The following is a 12430-nucleotide window of genomic DNA, read 5'->3' on the forward strand; positions in this document are numbered from 1 at the left end:
ACACACGCTCGTGCAGGATGAGTCAGAACCAGGGCTCGGTATGAACTCAGGTGTGAGTCTGAACACATGTGGGTCAAATTCTGCAAAAGTCAACGCTGCCTTCACACACACACACACACACACACACACACACACACACACACACACACACACACACACACGGTTCCTTACTCTACTTGTGAGGACCCCGTTGACCTCATGGTTTTAACCCTTCAAAATGCATTTATCTCCAATTTGTATAAAAACCATTCATTTCCCCGCAGCGACAGCGCCCCCTACATTTAGAGCTCCAGATGCTGGTAACATCTTTGTGGTTTTTTTTTTAAATCATCGGTAATATTAAGTTGTTTGCTTCGTCCCAAGCGTGAAAAAGACACGCCTTGAAATAGCCACGTGTTGCCGCTGTCTGAGGTAGACGTTTTGAAAGCGTGAAACTTACACACAGACGCACAACAGAGGCAATAAAGCACATTTTGTGGCGGCATGAGGAGGAAGGAGGAGTGGCTCCGTATCACAGACCGCCATGCGGGATGAGGAGGTTCAAATCCAGGAGGTGCAATGTTGTTGTTGTTGTTTGTTTCCGAAATCCGACCAACTTCCTTTTCCTGTACATCACACGGCTCTACGTACGCAGTCGGTTTATTTTCCGTCCACTACAGGAAAACGTGGAACTGTCACGCCTAGAGAAGCCGAAGCGTGTCTATGTCACGTTTTGCCGTGACACCGGGTTGCAGCCGCGGTCTGGAGGTTGCGGCGCTCGTTTAAACTGTTTTCCTGCAGCTACGACGCCCGAACTGTCACGTCTGGTTCTGTTTCTGTAGCGGAGGCGAACCCGACCCTGGTGGTGTTCGTATGGATCGATTTGTGCCCGAACTTTTCCAGACTGTGACCACCGAGAGCAAAAAAGTGGGCGGAGCCGTCGACCAGTGAGGTCCAAACACAGCAGCGAGGTCAAAGCAACCCTCCAGCGATTGAAATAACACGAACGAACACGTAACATCTCGCCGGGAAATCGGCGCTAACGAGACTCGAATTCTCTTCGTGGGTAAAAGACGAGTTTTGTTTTTTTCAGCGTTGGCGCGACACAACCGACGACTTTGGAAGAAAATACGTCCACAAGCTCATTTATCAGTTCAAAAACATTATTTTTAGATTTTAGTTTCTTACACACAAAAAAAAAAAAGTGGAGAGAATTCAAAATTTTAGTTCGACTTCCACGTAAAAAAAAAAACAACCTTAAACAACCTTTTGAAGGAATGAAGACCAGAACAAAATGTCCTCAGTCTGAAGGTCTGAAACCTCCACGGAGACAGACGTCCAACAGCTTTAAATTTGAACAGAAGCTTCTTCACTACCGACACGGAGACCCGAGAGACTCACTTCAAACGGCTGCTGGAGGAAAGCATGGTCACTCCTCTCTCTCTGAGTGTGTGTGTGTCATCATCATTTCACATTACGTGCAGCATGCAGTCGGTGTGTCCTACACACACACACACACACACACACACACACACACACACACACACACACACACACACACACACACACACACACACACACACGTTGTTACGACCACCTCCCTCTCGTCCTTTTTTCCTTTTAACGCGACCATCAAAGCCTCATCAGCTGCTTTATGTGTGTGTGTTGGGGGAGGGGGGGGTTAAAAATACTAGAGGGGGGGGGGGGGGGTTGACCTTTGTTTGTCATTGAGCCGAGGCGGGTTTGGCCTGACGGCGAGGGGGACGGCGGTTTGCCGAGGAACGACGAGCAGGTTGTTTTTTTGTTTTCAGAGCTGAAAGCTTCAGACGTGAAGATCCTAAAAAAAAAAAAAGACACAAAAATACATAAATCCAGGTGTTTATCTTTGTTGTTGTTGTTCTCATAAGTGGGCGTGTTTCCTCCTCTTCGGATCTCATCTCCTCCGGCTGTCTCTTCAGAAGTAGATCAAAGCACATGACGCCGGCTCGTTATCGAACTCCCGTTGATATTTTCAGTTCATCCGTTTTTAGATTTATGTTTTTTTGGGGACGCTTCAAGAGAACACTGATGGAAAAAGTGGAGGAAACATCGGACTGAAACACGAGACTGCAGCTAAATGTTTCACTTCTACGTACGTGTGACTTCACGATCCGCTTTAGTTCAGTTCCAGTTTCTAACCGGAACAAATTACAAAGATGGAGACATTAAACGACTTTTAGGGACGGACGTCATGTGACCTTGAGATTACTGACCGGAAACACAGTTTTAGTAGGAAAATATTCAGTTTGTCCCGATACATACACGTAGTACGTGAAATGTACTGTGGCCAAAAGTACCTGGATGTTCTGAACCCACAATCCTCTGCAGAGGAAGATGGCGCTGAAGCTCCGCCCACAAAAAGGGTCAAAGTTCAAGTCGTGAGGGCAAGCTGCAGTTCGTACTGAAAGTAAAAAAGTATGCGATTCAGTGTAAGCGCTAGTCTAATGAGCACATTAAAGATGGTTAAAAACACTCGCGTGAATTTTGTTGTTTTTGATCTTCTGTCGTAAAAAGAAACTCGAAGAACAAACGCGCAAAAAATGAACCGGAATCAGTTCGTCCGTTAGCGAAGCCGTTTTCATGTCTGCTGCCCTCTTGTGGTCAAAGTTTGGTTCACGTCATCTGTGCGTCGTTTACACGTCGCATTTAGTCCCGAAAGTCTCGGTTTTGTTTTGAGCGGTTAATCGCAGCTAATTGTGTTGTTTTTTTTTGCCGGGACGTCCGAACTGTGCCGCTCAGCTGGCGTACTGAGGAACGAGCGTGTCGCGTTAGCTCCGCCTCCTCTCTCCGGGCGACCGACCGCCGCTCGGTGGTGCAAAAACACGCGTCGGACCGTTCGGACGTCCCGCCGCCGGCTGGATTACCGATCGTAGTGTTCAGCGGACGTTTGTTCCGTCGTTGTATAAATCTCCAGGAGGCCTGATGTCGTCGTCCGATCGCTTCATTTACTCCCATAAAGAAAAAGTCCGCTTCAAAAAAGACGTTGGGAACCAAAAAGCGTGACAGAGTCTGTTAAATCGGTCAGGGTGATAGGAGAAGACCCCCCCTCTCCCCCCCCGCCCCTCCAACTTATCGCCTGCAGAGTATTTTCCTGCTGCGTTTTTTTTCCTTGCGAGGAACATCTATTCTTACATTCGGGCCGAGTGAGAGCGGCTGCTGCTAAAAATAGATCCGGGGGGTAAAAAAGACGAGAGGTCAACGAGAGACGCAGCGAGGGAGGAAAAACGTTACAGTAAATATGGGTCAACAGCTCGCTTGTTGGGGTTTTATTTATCTTTTTTCTCATTCGCATCTTGACCTCTTGATTGGCGGGCGGGGGGGGCGGCGGCGGGGGGGGGGGGGGGTGATAATAAAATAAAATACATTAAAATATTTAGTTCTCTCCCTCCTTCTGATTCAGTTCAGGTCCGTCGCCGCCCTCAATTATCATCCAGTTACAGCTGATGTTTAGCAGCTGTCACTCAGGACGGTCACACACACACACACACACACACACACACACACACACACACACACACACACACACACACACACACACACACGGGCGGGCGAGTCGCAGAAAGCTGGTGTTGATCACACCGATTCACGGAGAGCCGTCGTCTCGTGCGATTGCTCTGAAAAGGTCGTAACTTCTCGGCCGAAGGTCGTTCGCGTCCAGAAGAATCTTCACGGGAAGATTTACGATCGCTCGGAAAAACAGCATCTGAACCGGAAACAGAGTCTGAACACGAGGCGCCATCACAAACGCTCCGACGCTCTTCCTGCTTCACAACCGTCCAAAGACCGAAGAAGAAGAAGAAGAAGAAGAAGAAGAAGAAGAAGAAGAAGAAGAAGAAGGCGTGTCAGGTTCAGGAGACACCAGCTGGGTTTTCTTTGTGTCACCGTGAAATTCGTCCCCACAGAGTCAGACTGTCGACACCGAGTTCCACCGGGAACCTTCTGAGGCGTCGGAGGGTTGTTAGCGTTGTTAACGTGAGTTCAGCTGTTTGTTAGCAGGTTGTCAGATTGAGAGGAAAACGATGGAAAACCTCCGACTACGTCTAAAGAGTCCTGAACGCGGTCGACTACTCGTTTACGACTTTATTTTCGCTTCGTGGGTCTGACGGTTCGAGGATTCTTCGGTTTTATTTTACTTCTTGAAAGAGACCCCGTTTTTCCAGACATTTCTTAAAAAAAAACCAAAAGAATGAACTTGATTTCAAGATTGAGATGAATCTTTAAGAAGTATCGGAAACATCATTGAAAAGATAAATGAACTGAACCGGCTGCTCTGAACTCCTTCCTGCAGGAAGCGAGCAAACACGTCGGGTGTTTCTTCTCCGAGTGGTTATTGAGACGAGGAAACGACTCCCGGCAGCTTTGTTCTCAGTCCTCACACTGTTAGCTCCTCAAACACCTCACAAACATGTTGATAGATGCTTGAATTTACTAGAGCGCCTTAAACGCCTCGCGTGCAAGCTGTTTGAGGATGCTACAATTTACAGATGTACCTTAAACGCCTCGCATGCGGGCCGTGTTTTTATGCTCTGACTCGGCTCGTTGTACCGAGGAGGGATGTGAGAGAATCCAACAGGAGTCCTCTCTGGAGTGAACGTGGTGAATATTTGGTTCCCGTTTCTACCCCTTAATTCGCAGATTTGCTCGACGAGCAGCGATGTCGCCGCGTTACCGGGGGCAACGGCGCATCAGACAAACGCGCGTCGCCCATCGGCCGCCCGCAGATTCACCGGGCCGGACGCGAGTGTCGATGTCACGGGAGGTGACATCGACACGTCTGTGTTGGAGCCACCGGAGAACGGGACGAGGCGGCGGCTCCGTTTCCACGACAACAAACAGCAGGTTTGCGGACGAGCGGCGTCCGGCGCGACGCTCGGGCGCTCGTCTGCCGACGCCGCGGTGATCGCGGCGGAGTCCTGCCGCCGGGTATTTTTAGCCGGATCAATTCGGGTCAGTGATGAAAAAAACCCTAAAACCAAGGTGAAGCCTGCTTCAAGCCGCTCTGCTGCTTCCTTCTTCTGTTTCGAGCCGATGTGACGAGAAGGCGGCTGGCGGAAGTAACACTTTTTTTTATTTTTTTTTATAAAAGGCAGCCAGAAGAAAGAGATTTTATACGTCCGATATAAACAGATTGAGACGGTCCACCTTCTGTCCTCAGACTTTTCCTAATGAATGGTCTCAAACCTTCTCCAAGGTCACAGGGAGGGCGGGGCGGGGGAGGTGGAGGGGGGCTGCAGTCTGTCCCAGCACACTCTCTCCTTTTATTATTGATATTAAGAAAATTGAAAGCACTAAAGTTTTATCTGAGCTCTTCACATACTTTGATAGCACCGAGCGTCTCCCTGGTCTCCGACACGGTGCAGTCCTGTCGGTGTCTGCTGGATGTCTCAAAGACAGCAGCCGGTGTTTTAAAGTGTAATACCACCGAGGGCCACCAGGAGCTCCCATTGAAAAAGCATCAAGCATTCATTAGATATTAGGACTCGAAGAAATGGTACATTTTTGGAGCGTGTCAGGTTTGATTGACAGGCCCAGTGGTGCAGTCAGGTTTCCGCTATAGGTGGGCGTGGCATAGTCAGTCTGATCTACCCTCGGCTCCTCCCTCGGCTCGTCCAAATATGGTCACTTCTGGTTCCAAAAAAAACACAAGCCAGAGTTGGGTTATTACGAGTTAATAACTAGGTGGGCGGAGCCAGACTTGGGTTATTACGAGTTAATAACTAGGTGGGCGGAGCCAGACTTGGGTTATTACGAGTTAATAACTAGGTGGGCGGAGCCAGACTTGGGTTATTACGAGTTAATAACTAGGTGGGCGGCGCCAGACTTAGGTTATTATGAAATAATAACTACGTGGGCGGAGCCAGACTTAGGTTATTACGAAATAATAACTACGTGGGCGGAGCCAGACGTGGGTTATTATGAGTTAATAACGCCATGTCACTTCATATCTACGCGTCTTAACAATATTTTGGCTCCCGAGTGACACGAGCCAATCAAACCCTACGTATCTGAATGCCACTCTACATACTGATATCACTATATGATGATCAATAAGACTTAATAAGACTCCGTTTGTGTTTGTTCTCAGGTGTGTCTGAGGTATCATGTTAACTCAAGAAAAGCCCTCCCTCCCCCTCCCCCACGCTAAAAATATTGACTGTGTTACCTCTGCTGACAGTGTGTGTGTGTGTGTGTGTGTGTGTGTGTGTGTGTGTGTGTGTGTGTGTGTGTGTGTGTGTGTGTGGACAAACTCAAACATGCACGCCCCCATTTGCAGATGGATTGTTTGATCTTGGTAGCGAGTCAGAGGGTGACAAGATTCACGGAGTGAGGCGGGCGGTCAATAATGTAATTGACAGCTCGGCCGTGAGCATCGCTCACCCGAAGGACCTGAAGGGGAAGCAGAGAGAGATGAAGTCTCACCGTGAAAAATAAAGCCTTCATCTTCTTAAAGAAATCTGGACGGCACCTTTAAATCAAGTTATCTCGAATCTAATGAATTGAAAAGGATGTTGCAGACTGGAGAACTGAGAGTGGTGGCAACTTTCAAATAATCTCATTTGGATATCTTCGGTCTGAACCGTAAACCGTCTGTAAAAGTGTTCGTAGCTTCCGAGTCTGACGATAGTGTCTTCAGCTGCAATACCAGCGAGTGCCACTAGAGGCCGGCTCCAAAAAGCCTCCGGCTCCATAGACTCCCATTCAACTTCTCTCATCAAATCCAAAGTGAATAAAATGTGTCCATCAGTTATCTCGGTGTTGTTAGCTAAAGTCACTCCTTCTTATTAGTTTTCTGGAGGTCCATCTGAAAATAATCCCTCATTCATTAGAAAAGAAGATTCAAGAAGACCTGTTTTTGGGGGCGTGTCTGTTTGATTGACAGGCCTGTGGCGCAGTCAGGTTACAGCTATCAGTAGGCGGGACGTAGTATCGTCAGGTTTCCGATCAGATCGGTCAGATCCACCGCTGGCTCCTCCCCCAGCTCGTCCAAATATGGTCACTTCCTGCTCCAAACCGCTCCGAACTAGCAAAGATGGCGACGGACAGAATCTGAACTGGAGGATTCATAACGTTCACGAACCAACGTGGTGACGTCACTGATGGTTCTGAACTCAACCGTAGCGGCGTCGGATCGGAAAACAGTTTTATGTTCGCGACATCAGAAACTCTTTAATGTTCTGCTGGAGGCAAGAAAACAGAAAACTCAACAGAAGTTCTGACGTTGTTGAATCAGTGTCTGCCAACAGTTCAAAAGAGCCAAAGACGACATGAAACAGAAAGCACCACTTTTTTAGAGAATGTTTCCTCTTTGTTTCTTTATAAATTACATCATAAATGAACTTGAAATCAAAAACTTAAATATTTGTAGTTTTTCTTTGTTAAAGCAAAATCAAGTAGTGGAGCTTTAAACTTGGCATCATTTATAAGAGCAGAAAAAAACAAACCGAGTGAGGACAAGAGGACTGAAAGCAGTTAAAGCGTCTTACGGGAATAATAAAGCTAAATTACTGCACAGCGGGAGACGCAGGTGGGAGTGAAGAGGATGGGGAAAGAGGAAGGACTGTGATGAAGAGGGAAATAATGAGAGGAAGAGTCGAGGAAATTAGGAAGGAGCGGAGGAAATCGACAGATTGGGAAATATTAGGGAGGCGAGAAGGAGGGAAAAATTCAGGTTTTAAGTGTCTCGGAGAGGAGGAGGTAACAGGTGACCCGGCGGGAAAGAGAGAGGAGGAAGCTACCATGAAACAAGCTGTCAAACACAAACACACACACACACACACACACACACACACACACACACACACCTGTACACACACACACACACACACCTGTACACACACACACACACACACACACACACACACACACACACACACAGAGAAGTGTGTCTAAAGAAAGGCGGCATTGTGGGACGCAGCATCAATAGGTCCTGACAGCTCTCTCTCGGCCGACCTCTCGCCTGTCTGCTGCCATCGCCGGCTGTGTGTGTGTGTGTGTGTGTGTGTGTGTGTGTGTGTGTGTGTGTGTGTGTGTGTGTGTGTGTGTGTGTGTGTGTGTGAGGTGACACACGGGCACTTGACAATGATCCGAAGTGAAGTCCGGAGTCTGACTCACCTCCGCTTCGGCGGCTGGACGCTCTGAGCCGACGCCGAACGCTGAGGGAGTCCTGCTCACTACGGCTCGTCGGGGTAATACCTTCATCCAGCCGTGCACTCCTCTGTGTGTGTGTGTGTGTGTGTGTGTGTGTGTGTGTGTGTGTGTGTGCATTTTTACAGGACATCATACGGGGCCAACCCCAAACCTCCTCCGTCCTCTGGAGGTTTTTGTGTCGGGGGGACGTGATGTCTCACAATCCAAAGAAAAAGAAAAACCAAAATAACTTTGTGTTATTTTTCCTTTGACGACGTCAGAACGTAAATAATTTGTGTTTGTTTATTTATTTTGCGAAGTGAAACGTTTTTTTTCCCCACCGGATGAAGCAGATTCATAATTCCTCCCGTCACTCCAACGTAATCATGAATGTTGGATATCTGTAAACGTCCGTTGCTGCAAATTTCTCACGTCTCATGAAAACGACGAAGAAAGAAAGTTTTCTGTCGACAGAATCGGACGGTTTGAATTCACAGCTTCGTGAGTTTAAATCTGCAAAAACATCGTTTCTGATGGAGCTTTTAAAGACAGATTAATGAAGTAGTTTAAATCTCCTTTTCAAAGAGAAATATGAAATCATTTTTTAAAAAAGGACAGAAATAAGTTGCAGATAAAAAGTACAACGCTGAAACGTCTCACTTTCCCATTTTTCTCCTCTGTTACTTCATTAGTGCAAATTAATGAACGAGACTTTATTACAATCCTAATCATGCAGCTGATTATTTTTCTCATTATAAACCAAATCGATCGCGACACGAAACGTGTCCCTTCTTATCCGAGATCACCTGAACTTTGAGCGGTTCGTCGACGAGGAAATAACTCGTTTCTACAAACGAGGTCCGGCAGAAGAAGAACTTCCCCTCCTCATTTTTTTTTCTTCTGTTTGATGCTCTTTTGTTTTCGTTCGACTTCACTGCAGAGAGTTCAGCGAGCAAACAGACGTGACCTTTTCCCCTCAAAGGTCGGTAGCCTGGCGAGCGCGCACACACACACACACACACACACACACACACACACACACGCACACACACACACACACACACACACACACACGCACGCACACACACACACACACACACACACACACACACACACACACACACACACACACACACACACACACACACACTCACTCCCCAAACCTCAGAGGCGGCGTGTTTCACAGGCTAACAAGCGAAACATGACGCCGGGGACGACAGCGTTGGATTTCAGAGCCGCACGCCGGATCGGATTAATTAACTAAACCACGAATTAGCATCGCGGAAGTAACAAGAACAACAAAAAAACAGTTCCAGACAAAACTGCACACACGGAGCCGGTTTGATTAGAATAAATTAAGAGCTTCGTAGCCTGATTATTAAATGAATCAACAGGAAGTTCATCTGCAACAATCGTGATGATGAATAACAGTTTTCTGAACAATGAAAGCGCTTCAGTCGTGTGTTTCGTGATTATAAGATATTTTTCCTCCGTTTTTATCCGTCGACTGATTTAACTGAGAGAATAAACGATTAATGGACGATTATCTGCAGCCGATGAAATGTTAAAACTACACGATGACGGACGGATGCGGTCGTTTTGTTTTTTTGTGAGCTACGCAATGTGACGGAGTGTGAAAGGAGCCGAGTGTCCAAATAAACCCCCAAAAAAGTCTCATCGTTAGTTAGTTAGCTCGGATCTGGAGCGTAAAAAAGCGCAATGTGAGTACAGGCCTGTAGGGGGAGCTAAAAGGGGGAACAATCGTGGTGTGATCGTGGTCAACCGTGCCAAGCGTCAACTTCAAGGACAGAAAAATGAAGCCATTTGTCAAGAACTGCAGTTCCTCGAACGGCCACTAGAGGCTCCCGTTGACCCCTCATGTTAAAATGGCCCAAATTTACAGCAGAAATAAACACGTTACAGACTCATTTTACCGTTTATGAAAACTGTACTACGGAGAATCCACTGATTGAGGTCAAACTGTGTTATTGACTTGAGGTTCTAGCTCAGTTGTAAGCCACCACCGCCTTCGTTCAGCTGGTTTTTGGGTCTGAGTCGGAGGTTTGTATTAACGCTGCAGCGTCACCGTGACGACGGCACTTCCGCAAACAAACAAATGGAACAACACCATGGTTCAAAACTTTCAGGTGTGACAAAAGCCCTGAGAGTAAACAGTTCGATTTACTTTTTTCATGAATATGTTTTGATTGATTGATTACATCTCGTATTTAATGCACATCTGTCCGCATCGTTAGCATCGTTATCGTCGGTGATGAACGAGGTGAATAACTCCAGACTACGGACACTAAAACTTCGTTAACGGAGGAGTGGACGGTTTGACTGACAGGCTGTTCGAGTGCTAACGGCCGTGAGCTCGTCTGACGCCGACTGACACTAATGACCGAAGCGCTTCCTCCAGGTGCTGCAAGGAACTCTGGGTAAACATCCGTTAAATGCCACCGATACTGCCAGCTGTAGTCCCGAAGTTTAACTGCTCTTATTGTGAAATATAAACATCTTTAATTTACTTTTGTTTTACCGACAAACTGGAATTTGGTTTCATTCATATTTTCTTTTAGACTCCATCGCTGCCCTTCCTCCTCCTCCTCCTCCTCCTCCTCTTCTTATCTTTTTGGCTTTTTTTTTTTCCCGCTTTATCTTATTTTCCCAGCATCCCTTGCTGCTCTCTTCTCGCTCTGTGGTTCTGAGCTTCGATCGGTCTCCGGGTTTTATTGTGCCTCTTTCGCCCTCCTCTTCCTCCCCAGTGGCTGCAGCAGGGAGCTCCATCAGCTCAGGTCTCCAGTGTGTGTGTGTGTGTGTGTGTGTGTGTGTGTGTGTGTGTGTGTGTGTTGTGTGAAGTAAATGGCCTCCAGGATCCCCTGGGCTGCATCTCAGATGTACTCACAGGGAGCAGAGTCCTGACTAAGACTGCATGGCTTTCATTAACACTCAGACTGACTGAGAGGGAGGAAGAGGAAGAGGAAGAGGAAGAGGAAGGCTGACAAGAGTTGAGCCGCTGGTAAAAAATGTCACCCAAAGTCCTTCAGGCCTTCAAAGATGTTAACGAACAAGTCTGAATTCTGTTTTCTAATGAACTCGGGTGTTCAGGAAACATCTGCTCTGAAGAGGAGTTTGATTTACAAAATAAAAGCTTTTTTATTTATTTATTTTTTATTCTGATGATGTAATTTGTGTGACAGATAGAAAACTTGACGGACTGATGTTTTCACACCTTCAGTCTAATTTTAAAATCATCTGCGATGTATTTTCTGCTCACCTCTTTGTGTGACTCACCGCGTAAACAACTGAGTTTAACATTAAAATGAAAAATGTACGTCGTTAACCAGCCGGCAGGTTTAAAATCATCTTTTCTTTAACCAACAGGTTCTTTTTTCTGTTGTTTGAAATGATTTCTTTTTGTCAAATTGTTGAGACATGATTGAATCCTTTACAAAAAAAGTGGGCGGGGCCTTAGCCGAAGAAAAGATGCCCTTAAAATCACTTCTTAACAGGAAGCAGCTGGAACAGCTGGTTTTAAACATCATTTTAAGAGTCATTTTCTGATCTGTCACTTCTAGTAACCCCCCCCCCCCTCCCTCCATCACCTCCTTTACCCAGAGTCCCTTTATTGATATCGATCTGAGTAGAGAGCCGAGGTCTCCATTGAAGGCCGAGATATTTTTAGGAGGTGTCGATCTGGCGGGTGGGGGGGGGGGGGTGTCGTAAAGGTCCCACGTATGTTCGATGAACACGGGGACGTAAGAAATACGGAGTCTCGGCGCGGAGAAGTGAGTCGGGAACCGGCCGTATTGACGAGCTCTTATCTCCGCCAGCGGCTTATTTGCGGCCCGAAGTCGTGACTAATTTGTGCAGCACTCGACTTGAAGTGTGACGCTCAAATGATGTCAACAATCGATTCATCGTCGGTTTAAATTCGTCGAATAAATCGATGGAGCCGTAAAATCGATGCGTACGTGAGGACTCATCAGAGATCAGAGAGGAGGAAACAAAGTGGAGGCGGCTGCCAGCTGGAGGCAGGACAGAAAATGAGGTAATAGGGGAGCTTTTACAGCCCGTGGTGAAGGAGGGGGGAGGAGGGGGGAGCAGGGGGGGGGGGGGGGGTGACCAGGTGAACTACATTAGCTGACAGCACCCTCCCCCGAAGCCTCCTGAATCATTGCAGTGGAGGACCGAGTGGGAGTGATGTCATCATTAGGTGATTTATTGTTTGCTGTCAGACCAACTGGAGGATTTAAAGCAGAACAACCAGAGTTTCTTCTGTTAG

The 12430-nt window shown here is 47.1% G+C and overlaps 1 protein-coding gene across 7 annotated transcripts in view; it reads left to right on the forward strand.

Moving 5' to 3' along the window:
* The window catches only part of LOC138209971 (CCAAT/enhancer-binding protein-like), a 41991-nt gene that overhangs the window by 1132 nt on the left and 28429 nt on the right, over nucleotides 1–12430 (forward strand). The gene's annotated exons all lie outside the window — the stretch shown is intronic.

This window comes from Embiotoca jacksoni, unplaced genomic scaffold, assembly GCF_022577435.1.
Source record: "Embiotoca jacksoni isolate LCO1_2020_lvr unplaced genomic scaffold, fEmbJac1.0.p SCAF_41, whole genome shotgun sequence".
NCBI classification, from domain to species: Eukaryota; Metazoa; Chordata; class Actinopteri; family Embiotocidae; genus Embiotoca; species Embiotoca jacksoni.